The sequence below is a fragment of the Heterocephalus glaber genome, unplaced genomic scaffold (assembly GCF_053883595.1).
Source record: "Heterocephalus glaber isolate CG9 unplaced genomic scaffold, H.glaber_assembly_v1.0 deba00000331, whole genome shotgun sequence".
In the NCBI taxonomy this organism is placed as follows: domain Eukaryota; kingdom Metazoa; phylum Chordata; class Mammalia; order Rodentia; family Bathyergidae; genus Heterocephalus; species Heterocephalus glaber.
The window spans coordinates 24041642-24055666 of NW_028258142.1; the positions used below are offsets into that span (position 1 = coordinate 24041642).

The window sequence follows — 14025 nt, forward strand, 5'->3', positions numbered from 1 at the left end:
AAATTTCAATACAGTCATGTGACACATGATGGAAATATAATCTGAGAAATATGTTATTAGGCAGTTTCATCCATGTGTATTGCAAAGTACCATGCAGAGTGCCAACTTCTAAATGCAAACTGAGAAGGTATACGTCAATCATCTGTGATGGCCCCTTGATATTATCCAAATACACAGTTAAACACGAGATACTTGAGGCTACCATTGGCATAGCAGCACACTGTTTTACAGTAAACTCTTTTACATAAGTAGGATTATGCTCTAAAGGATGAAAAGCACAGCAGGTTATGATAAGTACCTAAAACAGTAACAGTCATTTATCACACTATGGAGTACTGTGTACTGTACATAGTTGTATGTGCTTCTTCTGGAAACACAGCCTTCTCTCCTTTGATCTCAGTGCCTCTTCCTTCCCAACCCACTGATGAGCTCCAGCCTAGTCTCTATCTACATCTCTTCCTATAGTTTTAAACACAATCTGTATATGGATTCTTTCCAGATTCCAGCCTGTAACTCTGATCTCTCCCCTTCCCCTCCTGCCACCCCTACCCCTTTGAACCTTTTCTTCCTATTTCAAATTATCAGTTATTTGTTTTAATCATTTTAATCTTTGTTTACACTTTCAGTTTCTCACACCAGAGAAACTATTCAGTATTTACACATGTGTGTCCTATTTATTTCACTTGAGGATGGCCTCAATGTGCATCCATTTAGCTATAAATGTCTCTAGTTTCTCATTTTTTATGGCTGAGTAGTACTCCATTTTATTTTTAAAAACCACATCTTCTTTAGCCATTTTCCATTTGATGGGCACTTGGGCTGTTTCCAAGCTTTACCTATTACAAACTGTGTCGCTATAAACACGGATGCACATATATCGCTGTGGTATGATTCTTTTCATTCTTTTGGGAAGATACCCAGCAGGGGAATAGCTGGGTCAAATGGGACCTCTAAGCCTAGTTCTTTGAGGTATCTCCATACTGATTTCCACAGTGGTTGCACCAGCCTGCACTCCCACCAACAATGGAGAAGGGTTCCTTTCTCCCCACATCCCCTCCAGCATTTGTTATTGAATGATTTCTTGATAGCAGCCATTCTTTCTGGGGTGAGGTGGAATCTCAGGGTTGTTCTCATCTGCATCTCTCGAATAACCAGTGATGTTGAACATTTTTTCATATATTTATTTGCTGCTTTTACTTCTTTGTCTGAGAAATGTCTGTTCATTTCAGATGCCCATTTTTGAATCGGGTCTTTATGTTTGGAGGGTCTGATTTTTTTGAGATCTATATATATTCTAGATAGTATACCTTTTCTTAAAATTATAGTTAAGCACATGGATTTTACATTATCTGGAGCCTTCTTTAAGATCCACACACTACAGGTGGCTGAGGAATTTTCTGTGTGTGACTGTGCCATTCATTCTTAACTTGTCAAGAAGGAAATCTTCGATTTGGCTGTACATTTAGGATCACTTGAAGAGCATCAGCAATGTTGCCACCTGAATTCTCCACCCAGAGATCCTGATTAATCACCCGGGGGATACACCTAGGGCCATTCGAGGGTTTGGTCAAGACAGACTGCTTGGAAAGGCAGATGATGTGGAAGTCTTTTATAGGATGACATTTTGTGTATCAAAAATGTTCTTGGGCTTAAAGAAATACCCATTATGAGCCTGTGGGGGAAATGATAGAAATAAATGAGTAGATTCTTCGGCTTGGATCCTGCAACATGTCAGTTGTAGCTGGCCTTAAGTCACTTTACTTCGTAGCTCACAACTATGTAGTGATTTGCTGATGACAAAGACCTTCAATAACTGATGAATTAATACATTCATTTCCACTTTACAGATGGGGACATTGAGGCACAGGGAGACCAAACACAGATTCAGCACTCTCCCCCCCGCCCCGCCCCAACCTTTCTGAGCTCTGGATTCATCTTGTAAAAATAATAAATTTGGAGATTTTTCCCTAACAACCATGATAGCTCTAAAATAGGTGGGTCTGGTCTATTATTTTTAACTACTTGGTAGTTTGACAGAACCCTCCAAATGAATGAAATGGGCTCAAGAATGAAGATACGATCCAAGTAGCCCCTCTATTTGTAAGAACAAAGATTTAATAATCATACCTAACCTAGATGAGGAACTCAACCCTGACTACTGGGCCTTGAGATCACTTCAGGGAGCCTTTGAAAAAGTAGAAATTCCTATGTCCTATCCTTTGTGTTTCTGAAGTTCTGAAGTGATTTTGAAGCAGATGACTCAGTACTTGAGGCCTGCTTTTTGGTCTTCTTAGAGATTACTCTTATCTGATCAATAGTGGTTGTATGAATGGTCTTCAACCCTGATTTTATGAATTGCAAGCAGTTGGCTGACCCAAACCAGCCTAGATTGAGCAGCCAGCATTGGACAGGCTGCATCCATCAGGCACACATTGTAGAGACAAGGAAGTTGCCTTCTATACAAATCATGTAAAATCATGACGTGGCTATTGAGACCGAACTCTTGACCACTTAGAAGTCATTTCCTAATGGGTTAGGGCAAGGAGGTGTTGGGAAATGAAAGAGACAAAGAAATGTGGAACCATGTGTTCCCTCTGTTAGGCTGAAGCTGTCCACGGAATGAATACATTTTTCACAAATCACATATAATATTATTCACATCAGTGAACCCCTTTAGTTAAAGCCAATGAAGGTATTTTGAGGGTTGCAGAATGTAAGGATCAAGCAAGTATATTTTGAGGGGTTTGATCAAAAGCTCTCTGGCCTTAGTAGAACAGGCAATCTCCAGAGAATCCTGACTGCCAAGTCCTTGTGACACATCTTCCTTCCATCTTCCCAGAAACCTTCTCTCTCTCTTGCTCTCCCCCGCCTGTCCACCCACCCCCATTTGGAAGCCAGCCCATCATAGTTTTAATTGTCCAATTCCCAGAGCGTGAATATGTATGTAAACATACAACAGGATGTTCCTCACAGCTGTGCAGAGGGCTCGGGAGCCAGCGAAATGGTTTCTTTGTTCCAAACTGAGTTAATCCTCTCAAACCTTCAGCTATGTTTAGAGTAATTGTCAAGTTATTCATTTTCATTTTAAAAGGACCTTTAAAAATTTATAAATTGAGTATATTTTTATCTTTTCAAGGATTTACTCAAGTGAGTAAAAGATTTTTAAAAAGATGTTTGGGTTACTTTTTCCATCTTAAGATTTTTTAAAATATCTATATTTATTGAGATCTTCTAAATCAATTTTACACTTACAGACTTGTGGAATTTGAAAATTATGATAACCAGTATGTTAAAAGAATTAGAAACACAGGCTTTAGTCAGTGTTTGGACCTCTTGCATTTGTATTTATAATATATAGATCTAGCAGAAAGAGAATCTTTTGTTACACAAGTTAGGAATTGAAAATTAGCCATCCCTTAAGTAAGATAGAAACATTGTGTTCAGTGTTACTAAAATAAAAAAGCAAACATCAGTCCATAGCTGATAACAACCCCAGGTTTTAAAAGTTAATTTTGCATTTTATGTTTGTCTCTCTGGCAGCCTTCACCCCTATCCACAAAATCTCCTGATACCATTTGAGTGAAGTAATTTCTCTCTGGTTTTCATTTTACTGTAAGACTTTTTTTGCTTGTTCCATAAAAGCCTTCTCATACTGCTTTTGACCAAATTTGGGCTGTGCTAAAGCATCTTACAATTCTTGCGTAATTTCTCTCTGCATTTCATTTTCCAGCTAGGTCTTTTAGGATTGTTCCATAAAAACCTCCTCAGATTACTTTGGACCAGATATGGACCTTGCCAAAGTATCTGCTTAAGTGTACTTTAGTGGCTTCTGTTTCTGGATAATATCCTACTGATTGGAGGTTAGACTCAGTGAGTCCTTTTTAATGTAGAGAATATGGCCACAGTAATGGGATGATACTTCAGAGGCTGGGAGACCAGAAGAGGCTATGTCCCACTGGCTTGAGTTCTGTGGCTGTCTGCATTGCTCTGAGAGAAGCCAGAGCCATATTGGATCTGCTGTATGGAGAGATGCATGTGGCACAAAACCAAGGGTGGCCTCCAGCCAGCACCCCCAAGCAACTGAATCCTGCCAACAGCCCTGAGAGTGAGCTTGGAACTGGATCTTTCCTGAGTGAACTTTCAGATGATGTGCCTGGCCGACACCTTGATTGTAGCCTTGTAGGAATCCTGAGCCATGCTTGGATTCCTGAGCCACCAAAACTGAGATAATAAATACTTGCTAAATCTCGTGGCGCTTTGTAGGCAGCTATAGATAACTAATACAAGGACAAATATTCAAGGCATACCTAAAATGCCACCTGCCTTTAGGGATCTCTTCAGTTGTCAGTAATCACTAGTAAGTTAACACGTGGAACCATCACCCTTGTCATTTCTGGATGAAGGAAAGGCTCCAACAAAAATAGTTTCCAGACTGTAGTTTTTTTCCTGCATATTATTTCATTTTTTTAGTTCCTTTTTTGAATAAGCAATATATGCAAATGGTAGAACCATCAAAAGGCACCAAAGAGTGTGAAGTGTAAGGTACGTTTTCTTGCCTTCTTTTGCCCTAGATATTCAGTTCCATTTCCTAAAGTTCCCACCCATTGTTAGTTCATTGGTTCACCTTCTAGAGACAGTATTTACATTTACAAATGTATACATACCTATTTCTCTTGCCCTTTAAAATAAATGGCAGTGGAATTTGCCTACCAATTGCCTGCATCAGGAGTCTGGCAGATACAAAACAGATTGAAATGTTAAGTAATTTCCGCCATTAGAGTCTGCTCACAATTTAATAGGTAAGAATTTAACTTGAGGAGTAGCTGGAAAATCTTTGAGAGAAAGATAACACATACCCTTTACCTGGTGTCACCATTTTCTTACTCAGTGGCTTCTCTGTAAGGCAGGTAAGGCAAGGATAGGGTAATTGGGGCTGGCATTTTTTATCTCTACTTGTCAAGGCTGATTATTTTTTGTCTAGGTCTCATATTTGGGGAACATGGTGGCATAATCATAGGTCTGAAGTGAGACTTAGAGAAGCTGCCTGGTCCTCCCACCCCTTGCTTTTGGGCAGACACATCCAGGTGCCTTGCTTTTGAGCAACTTCCACAATGACGTGGTTGTTGACCTTTGGTGGGGGAGTGAAAATAGTATTGGAAAGTGTCCCAGACAGTTGTTTCATCCTTTTCTCTTGATATTTTCTGGCCAACTTTTCCTTAAGAAACCTTTGTATTGTGAAAATTTCATTGTCTTGTTGTCATTTTTCCAGTGCTGAGGATTGAACCCAGGGCTTATGCATGCTAGGCAAGCGCTCTACCACTCAGTTACATCTCTAGCCCCAAATGGCAGTGCTTTGTGTGATTTGCTCTGGGTCACCTCTAAGGATCTAAAATGAGTCTGTGCTAGCTGGGGAATGTGTCCAGATGAGGAAAGTGGAGGGCTTGCTGTTGTGCTTTATTTCTATTATCCCAATGGCCAGATCTGGGTGAGTGTTGTTCCTCATGTTGGGGTGCCCCAGGCTGCCAGACCCAGAATTAACCCCTTCCACGGCTAGCCCAGAGACCCTTGCTGCACATCTTACCCTATTTGTGACTGGGTTTCACTTTTTACAAAGTGAAGGTGATTAAACCAGATAATTAAAACAACTCTCAAGAATGGTGGAGCCTAATTCAAATGGTAAATGAAGCTAATAAATGTCTCAGAAGACAGGTGATTTAGGAATTAGAGATGATACTCGTATTACAGTCATTAACCTTAAAATTTTATGTAGCATGACAAACAAGTCACAGCGGAGGCCAAAGAGTCACTGACCAGCCCTTGGCTTAACATAGATGTCAGCTTTGTTTTCTTAATGTGAATACCAGCTTTCGATTGAATTGAGGGTATTAAAGTGTACTCACCTGCTTTGCTATGCCAACTGCTAAGTTGGCCAATCCTTATTTATTTATTGTTCAAAAACAGTGTAGAAGAGAGCAGCTTACAAATAATTGGGATTCAGTCTTCCATCTACTGTGTATCCTGGCACAATTACCAGACAGTTTCTTTTGACTAGAGCAACCCAGGAGTGGATAGATTTTAAATAATTGCTTAATTATTTCACTGCTCTCTGACAGAGTTTCTAAGTAGAACCAATTAATGTTTCTTTGCTTGGAGCCACTCATCTGTGACCTTGATAATGTGGGGTGAAAATCCCTCCCTTCATCTCTCCCTCCCTTCTTCCCTCCTCTCCAAATATTTGAGTACCTACTATGTGCCAGGCACTCCTAGGTATTGTGAAAGCAGCCAAGGGAAAATGAGACAAACTCCTAAAGTACCTGCCCTTGTGGCACTTACATTCTCATGTAGCTAGAACAAACACACTAACACGTAGTGTTAACGTTTGTCACATGTTGATGGTAAATGCAATGGCAAAAATAACTCGGGGCAGGCGTGAGGGCTGTTTTGTATAGAGAGGACTGCAGGAGGCCTTATTAAGGTGACTTTTGTTCACTCAACAAATGGCCGTAGGATACTTCTGTGTCTCAGGCTCTGCTTTCGGCTCAGGGGAAACACCTAAACGACGGAACCAAAACCCCTGCCTCCGTGAGTGCACATTCTAGGGGGAAGAGACAGATAATCAATGCATTTAGTCTGTTAGAAGTGCTGCAGGAAGTGCCCTGCAAGGTAAGGGTTGTACAGTTTGAATGTGATGGTAATTGGGCAGATCTCCTAAGGAGGTGACATTTAAGGTAAGGTGGGACAGCAATGGGAAGATGGGCACAGGGACAGTGCCTGCACAACACTGGGAGGGGCACCATGCCAGAGGCTGCCAGGACCAAAGAGGGGCTGTGTAGCTGGAACAGAGGGAGGGAAAGTGGTAGAGACCAAGGGAAAGGCAACAGGTAGGTTTGGGGTTCACCCTGACAGAAATGAGAACCTGTGACAGACAGGGATTGAACCCAGGGCACTTAACCACTGAGCTACACCCCAGCCCTTTTTATTTTTTAATTTGAGACACAGCCTCACTAAGTTGCAAAGTTTCCCAGGCCAAGCTCAAACTTGCTATCCTTCTACCTTAGCCTCCAAGTGCTGGGAGTGTAGACATCTGCCAGTGTGCCCAGCAGGCAGGGCTTTGAGCTGAGGAGTAAATAAAATGGATCCGCATTGCCTTCTAAGAGAAGCCACTCCACTTCTGTGCTGACTTTAGAATGAAAGGGTCTGGGGTCTGGGAGCAAAGCTCCCCTTTGCTGGCCTGGGGGAGCCTGGGAGAAGAGTGAGGTCAGCCGGGGAAGTCAGCAGCTCTGTTTTGGTTAGAAACGAATTTTTTAACTTAGCTGTAGTAATGTAGAAACACTCAGGGGAACCACCCTCCTCTTTATGAACCGTTCAGCACACAAAGAACACTGGTGCCAAACTACTATCTCAGTGAGAAAGAAACTTGAGGATTGGCAGCTCAGCTGAGGGCAGAGTGGTAGTTACTCACACTAGAAGCTGCCTTGTTCTCCATGTTTTCTCTCCCAGATCCCTTGCCCTGATTAAAAGAATTGTGAAATGCTGCTGCTCTGGCCTGAGTGTCTTTGGCCCTTCCTCTCTGTCTGCAGAGGACCATGGGAACTTGCAGGAGTCTTGTCTTGGCCAGAGAGTAACACTGTTCCTTCCTGGAGTCTCAGGTGAGGAGTCACATTTCCAAACACATCTGATTAGGACGGTTCCTGTTTGGGAAGGCCCAAGCTCTTTGCACAGACAATCCCTGGATGGGGCTGTTTCTTTCACTTGTGCTGTTACACCTGGGCGCTTCTGGGCACCGACCTTAATGGTGCTGGGGCATCTTCTCAGCCCTGTTTCCCCGCTCTGTGTCTTCACTGTCCCTGTTACTTCCCCCACCCCCTTGATGCTGGAAATTGAACCTGAGGCCTTCACACTGAGCTTTGCCCCCTGGCCCTTGTTATTTTTTATTTTGAGACAGGATCTTACTAAGTTGCCCAGGCAGGCCTTGAGCTTGTGATCCTCCTGTCTCAGCCTCCCTCAGTGTCAGGATTACAGGTGTGCACCACGATGCCTGGCTTGGCCCGGTTACTTTTCCATCGCAGTACAGATAAATACTTCTGTGGGCCAGACTCCTCTCTGGCTCTGCTCGGGCTTACACTGCAGAGGGACCGGAGCCATGTTGCCCACCAGCAGCTAAGTATGGTCCTGTGGTCCAGAGACATTTGTTTGGTATGGGGACCCCTTTGATGGTCTCACCTGCTTGACACACGACTTCCAAACTCCTCTAACCAGCAACGCCTTCCCAGCCTTGCTCTCGGTCAGTGTCACAGTCTCCTTTTCCAACCACTGTCTTCCTCATCCCCCCTACTACACTGCGGCAACTGAGCTAATTCTGTGTGTTCTTTGCTGCCACCTTGCTCCCAGGGTTCCCTCTGAAAGCCTTTCTCCTCTTGCTCCCTGCCTCTAGACCTGGTCCGGCCTGCACCTCCCCTGCTATGCCTCCCGCTTTGTTCCCCTGGTAGTGTGGTGCCCCTGGCCGTGCTCACCTGTACATTCTCCATCCTGCACCAGGTATCAGGCATGTGCTTGCCGGTGTTCCTGTTGTGACTGCAGGGCATGCGTGTGAGGGGAGTGGCATTTTATTTGTCTATATGTGCTGATCTGTAGCTATTTCATAAACTTATACAGTATACTTTACATACTATATATGCTTTATACATTTATCTTTGGATACTGTATGCATGGTACTGGTATATACTTTATATACTTTCTATCTTATATATTTATCTTTATATACTTAATGTACTATATATACTTTATCCTTTTTCTACTTATCTCTAGATACTTTATGTTTATCTATGCTTTATATCTTTATGCGTAACTAATACTGTGTTTAGTAGAGTGGCAGAATTTTACATTTCAGGGAGCTCATTCCTTAGGATTAATCTTACTTCTTGTAAAGCACCGATGTACATAGCAAAATTATAGGTTTGACCTCAGAAAGCTTAGGGAGGGTTGTCTTCTTTTTTTGTTGTTTTTTTTAGTTTCTTTTTGTCTTGGGTTTGTGTTTTAGTTTTTAGTGAGAATTTTGTTTTGCTTTGCTTTTTCTGGTTCTGGGGATTGAACCCATGGCCTCCCACATGGTAGGTCAATGATCCACCACTGAGCTAGATCCTATCAATAGGGAGGATTTTATGTATTGAGTAGGTTCAGTTGAACCAAAGCATACTTCTTTGGAATATAAACACACTTGCTGAATATCAGCATGTTGCTTACCATTTTTACCACCGTTTTGTGGTGGGAACTAGTACTCTAAGCCCAGGCTACTTTGTCCCTGGGCTAAAAGTGTAGCCCATTGCTTTCCTCACAGGTGTTTCTCTTGAGTTTCTTTGCCTTTGCTGTACTCTCTTGGGAATGTGATTTTTTTCTCTGGTTGTTTCAACAGTGCTACTAAGTGTGCCCCTTGAGTCACTGAGAACTAATTTATCCTGTTTGATACTACCCCAATCTTTGGACACTTAATGCATTCTGATCACCTCATTGTTTTCCAAGGTCAGGATTTACAGTAAGATTTACACCCCACCCCTGTACACCCTACTGATGCCTGGTGTGGAGGAGTGAATCATTAGGCTGGGCAGGTACACTGCTTATCAGAAAGGAAACTGCAATTGACTTTTGAAGTGCACTTGCCTAAAAATAACTCCCTTGGCCTGATTTTGGAAGCTCAAGTAAGGGAAACTTGGTAATCCCATGTCATTCTGGAATTTAGCAAAGATGAATTGAAGTATCAGGAAGTCAAGGAATTGTGCAGTAAGGCCAGTGCTGAGAGAGGTAGACAATATTGTTCTTAAAAACACCATCTCAATGTCAGAGGGAGTCTAACATGCCTTATATGTATAGTTTGACTCCCAAAGAAATAGCTCTGTTGATTTTATGAGGTAATGTTGAGAGAAAAATTTACCATCTTAATTTTCCCATGTATAGCAACCAGCACAAAATCTAGACTCTTCTTGAGAGGAATGAAAGTCTACCTCCCTCATGAAGAAGCAATGCTAAGTTACCCCTGCCTGACTGTCTTTTTCTTTTCTGTTCTTTCTCTTTTCACACTGAGCCTGATGGCTTGTTTTCATCTAGAGGTTGTTGCCATGACCTTGGGATCTGCTGAAGTGGGTAGAATGAAGGAAGGGCCAGATTAGCTCTTGGTCTCCTGGGAGGACAAATGCAGGAAGAGATGGGCCCCAAGGAGCGAGCAGTCCCGGGAGCCAGGATGTATGGCTCTGGGGGTAGTGGCTGGGCTCTGCCTGTCGGCTAGTGATCTGGAGCAATGCAAACACTGAGCTCTTCTTTCTTTCTGAGATAAGTTTTCCCTTAACCTGCCTGGGCCAGAAGACTGGAAAAAGGAGGCTGTGCTTCCCAAAGCCACCTGTCCATTAGCATCAGGACCAGAGTACCCAGCCAGCCTGGGAGAACTCATGCCACTCACTGGGAACCTGCCCAACAGATTCTTCCTGGAAGCTGAGGGCGGGCCCTTTCTATTCTGGGCTCCTCAATTCCTGCCCCAGCAGCTGTGGGACCATCTTTGGAAGTAAGTCCATCTCTGAGTCACTAATTACAGAAGTCCTCACTCATTTTTGCTCAGTTGGCTTTGTTACTGCTTACAATGCTCGCTGGTATGTTCAGCCCAAGGGTTAAACCTTTCTCCTGGGTGTGTTTCACTTTACAGCACAGCTCATTTCCTCCTTGCATCAACTTCCACTTCTATCCTTGGCGTGGGATGTGTTATGAATTTGCCTTTTATATTTAGAACTTAGAGTAAGGATTAGCAAATGTAATGTTTTGAATCCTGCATACTGACTTAGGTAGGTAAAATACACAATAGAGAAAGCTTTAAGAGCTTAGCTTTGTTGGCACATAAGCAGTAAAAGCCACCTTTTAGAATTTTAATCTGGGGTATATTTTTCCTCCCTCAATTCCTGTGGCTAAATATTTTTAGCATTTAGGAATGGCTTTGGAGAATAAGTGTCACTCTAAGATTCTTGTTAGTGGCTTGAAAAACTATTCCTGTATCTCTTATAAAAGTGGTGTCTAAGATATTTGTAGCTTACTATATATGTTAAAGAATTGTCATCTAGCTCTTTACTCTGTAGATTTTTTTACTTTTCTGTTAGCACATGTTTGCTATACATAATGTTTACATTCCTTGGGTGGCGTTGGCGCACATACGTAATACCTTTTAATTCCTTTTTCGTCCCCTTTACCTCCTTTCCTTTCATCTCTTGATCCTCTTCCCCTTTGAGAAACATCCATCTCCTTACTTCCTATTATCTCTCTTATTTTGCTCTTATTTGTACTTTTTGTTTCTCATGTAAGAGAAACCGTGTGCTATTTAGTCTTGTGTGTCTGGTTTATTCCACTTAACACTGTGGTCTTAAGATGCATCCATTTTCCTACAAATGTCTCAAGATTATCTTTATGCCAGAGTAGTACACTGTTGTGTATGTGTGTAGATTTTTTTTCTTATCAATTTAGAAGGTTTTTCATGAATGCAGGCTCAAATCCAGTTGCTTCCTGGTTTAATATAGTAAAACAAAGATGCCTGGTGTGTCTTAGACACAACCCTACTGAGTGCCTATTTGTATCTCCTGGGCTAGAGAGGCCCACTGAGGCTTTCTGTGACGATGGGAATGTTTTGTAGAGAGCCACTAGCTGCATGTGTCTTGCGCACTTGGGGTGTGACAAGTGTAACCAAGGAACTGCCTTTGACCTCAATTTGGCTAATTACATTCGAATAGCTTCATGTGGCTAGTGGCTACCATATTGGACAGAACAGTTACCTGGGACAGCTGTCACCTGAAACTGTGTAACTGGGACATCAGGAGGCTTCCTGAGGACCTCAAGCGTCTATCTGGAAATGAGTGTAGAATTAGACAGAGCCGAGGCACTGGCATTTTCCCAATTTGCTGGCTGTGCATGTGCCAGACCTGAGCTTTTCCAGCAAGCTGTTGGGCAGCCTGAGCTCTGAGAGCGCCAATCCTGTAATGCCAAGAGCCTGGCTCAGACTGGCTCCTATAGCCCTAAGGGTAAACTCTAGCTGCTTTAACACCCTTTATGATCTACCCCACCCACCTCTCACTCCATTACTAAACACTTTCCCCAATCACCTTCAACTTCCTGACTTAGACTCTCAGGTCCAAGAACAGGTGGTATCCGCCTCACCTGTAGACCTTTGCAAACACTGTGCCGGGGCTGGAATGCCCTGGCCCTTTCCCTCCTCTGGCTTACTGCCACACATCCTGTGAGTCCCACTAAGAGCCCAATTCCTGTGGCACCTCTACTGGGATTTCCTGACTCCTCCCAGCACAGATGAGTACTCCACTGCTGTGCATCCCAAAGTGCACCCCTCTTTTAGCACCTACCACCCTGGGTTGAAATTGCTTATTTATCTACAGGCCCCTGGCCCTACACAGAGCTTCTCAAAGGGTGGCCCTTGGCCCAGCAGCAGTAGCATTGCCTAGAAGCTTGCCAGAAATGCACATTCTCAGCCCCAGCCCCCAGCTCCTGGATCAGAAGTTCTGGCTGGGAGTCTGGCACCTTGCATTTAACAAGCCCCCCCAGGTTCTGATGCATGGAAAAGTCTGAGAACCACTTGGGTGAGCCCTGAGCCCTGATCCCCAGGAAGCCCAGGACCATGACCTCCTATTTGCTGCCTCAAGCACACGGCCTGGCTCAGAGGTGTTGCCCAAGAACACACCCAGACCACAAACCTCAGTTATTCTCTGGGCAACGGTTCCATCTGGAAGTTTTTTATTATTGTTATATTACCTTGGATTGTGATGTCCTGTTCTAAATTGTGCTTTTCTGATATTGACATTTTATTAATTGTTTTATTATGGGTATTTCCTATTTGCTGTCACAAACATTTTGGGAAGGAAAGAAGGGAAAACCATAGGAAACAAAAGAAGGAAGGTAAAAAAGGAGGGAAAGAATATTTATAGCTGAAATTAATTTTAATCTCATCCCTTTTCTCCAGAAGTGATAAAGAACAGCTGAATACTTTTCAAAATTATTATAGTAACAAATGCATAACATAAAATTGACCATTAAGTATATTTATATTGTACATCGGTGTTAGGTATTTCTGATGTTTGGTCACCACCATCCATCTCCAGAATGGCTTTATTTTCCCACATTGAAACTCTGCTTATTCATTAAACAGCTCCCCTGGTGGCACATGCCTATAATCCTAGTACTTGAGAGGCTGAGGCAGGAGGATCCCCAAGCCAGCCTAGACTACATAATGAGTTCAAGGCCACCCTGAGCTACACAGTGAAAGCCCGTCTCAAAATAAACAAACAAACAAACAAACAAACAGCTCCCCTATCCAGACGTGGTGGTAGCAGTAGTCCCAGTACTCTGAGAGACGGAGGCAAGAGGATCTCAAGTTTAAGCCCAGGCTGGGTAACTTAGCGATTTAGCAAGATCCTGTCTCAGAATTTATAAAGGGGCTGGGGGCTGGGATGTAGCTCAGTACAAAGGGCCTGTATTCAGTCCTTTGTTCTGCAAAGAAAAAAAAAAGAGAGAGAAAGAAAAGCCTGCTCCCCTGTCCCTTCACCATGCCCTCGCAGTCCCCATGCTGTTTCCTGTCTCTATGACTTTGGCTGCTCTAGGGACCTCCTGGAAGTAGAATCATGCAATATTTGTTCTTTTGTGACCGGCTTGACTTAATACAATGTCTTCAAGGCTTATATTGTAGCATGTATAAAAATTTCCCTTGTAAGACTAAATGATATTTCGTTGTGTATCCCACATTTTGCTTTTCGGTTCATCAGATGGACATATGGGTTGCTTATACCTTTTGATTATCATGACTAGCACTTCTATGAAGTGCTGTAGTTATACAAACATCTGCTGAAACCCCCGTTTTCAGTGATTTGTGTATATACCCAGAAGTAGGATTGCAAAATGATACAATAATTCTATATTTACATTGAGGAACTGTTATGCTGTTTCCCACAGTCACTGCACCATTTTATATTCTTACCAGCAATCCCGAGAGAT

General features: G+C 42.8%; 1 protein-coding gene across 3 annotated transcripts in view; it reads left to right on the plus strand.

Moving 5' to 3' along the window:
- Positions 1-14025, plus strand: part of Atp8b1 (ATPase phospholipid transporting 8B1) — a 133192-nt gene that overhangs the window by 18326 nt on the left and 100841 nt on the right. Inside the window, exon 2 of one of the 3 annotated variants that reach the window (XM_087192112.1) lies at positions 7501-7649. The exons of the other annotated variants lie outside the window; for them this stretch is intronic. The gene's annotated coding sequence lies outside the window, so the exon portion shown is untranslated. The remainder of the gene's footprint in view (positions 1-7500; positions 7650-14025) is intronic. 3 annotated transcript variants of the gene reach the window in all.